This window comes from Arachis ipaensis, chromosome B02, assembly GCF_000816755.2.
Source record: "Arachis ipaensis cultivar K30076 chromosome B02, Araip1.1, whole genome shotgun sequence".
Lineage (NCBI taxonomy): Eukaryota > Viridiplantae > Streptophyta > Magnoliopsida > Fabales > Fabaceae > Arachis > Arachis ipaensis.
Genome location: NC_029786.2, coordinates 97,195,447 through 97,196,686, shown reverse-complemented (window position 1 = coordinate 97,196,686; position 1,240 = coordinate 97,195,447). Strand labels below are relative to the sequence as shown.

The 1,240-nt window shown below is 22.3% G+C and overlaps 1 long non-coding RNA gene across 1 annotated transcript in view; it reads left to right on the top strand.

Annotated features, from left to right (window-relative positions):
• The window catches only part of LOC110269020, an 11,718-nt gene extending 10,706 nt beyond the window's left edge, over positions 1-1,012 (top strand). Inside the window, exon 3 of the long non-coding RNA XR_002357905.1 lies at positions 1,002-1,012. This is a non-coding gene — a long non-coding RNA (uncharacterized LOC110269020). The remainder of the gene's footprint in view (positions 1-1,001) is intronic.

The window sequence follows — 1,240 nt, the reverse complement described above, 5'->3', positions numbered from 1 at the left end:
TTAAGAGAGTAAAATATAATTGTTTACTATTTATTTCATAAATAGGATAAAAAATATAAAACAAATTAAAAATAAAAGATTACATTTTTACTCTCTTAAATAAAAATTTAAATTCTATTAATTTAATGCCTTCAACCACTACCATTAATTTGCAGAATATGACAGCAGATGAAAATGCTTGTATCAAGAGAGAATTAAATCCACTGTTCAAACTTAATTTCATTTCAATTTTTTTTTCTAGATAAAAAGACAATTACAAAATTTAGAAGCAATATTTTTTGTTATATCATGTAGATGAGGTTAATTTGAACCCATGACAAAATTGCATATTTTATAATATATATATATTTATATCTTTGAGAAATATTTTTTTCAATAATAAAATTACTTGATATTTCATAAAAGTTTTCAAAACACTACTTAATAAAAAAGTCAACCCTTCTATTCAATAATATAGAGTACTAGTCCGATATATTACTTATTAGTTAATAGAATTATCTTTGTAGCAGGCATCGGTGCACATGTCATCTATTGCCCATTTTCCCTCCATCCAACTATTTTATGCTACACTCTAATGACAACCACGTGTCTTCTATTGTCTTCAATGGTTCAGAGGCAACATTTTTCAAAAATTATTTTCTATTTAGAAAAACTTTTGAGTGTTATAGATGCATATTCCGGCAAAAATTTTTTATATCGATTATTTTGGAAGTTGATTTTTAAAATTTTTTTAATATAAAATTGGAGGGGATAAAATTCATAAATTAAAAAGTCTAATTTTTATTTTTAACAAATTAGATGGTTTGATTTTTATTCTAAAAAAATCAAAGAATCCAATTTTTACATTTTAAATAAAAAAATTTATATTTAAAAATAATATTTATATAATCTATGATCCTAAAAAATATTATTTTCACTTTAATATAAAATATAATTTGCGATATATTCTATTTGGCGTGTTATATACTATTGTGGAGCTATAATATTGTCTTAGCCAACAGGCATTTACCATCATCACTCTTTAAATTTCTTTAATTTCTCCTTCCAAGCTTCGTTTTTGGTTTTTCTGATTTTGTGTAGAGGAAAAGAGTGAGATCTAGCGAGATTTTATTTACTTATTACACATAAATATATAAATGTGTGTTTAGTAAATACGTCGGTTATAAAAAATATTGTCAATTATTTAGAATAATTTAATTATATAATTTTATTATTTTCGTTAATTTAGAGTTTATTATTT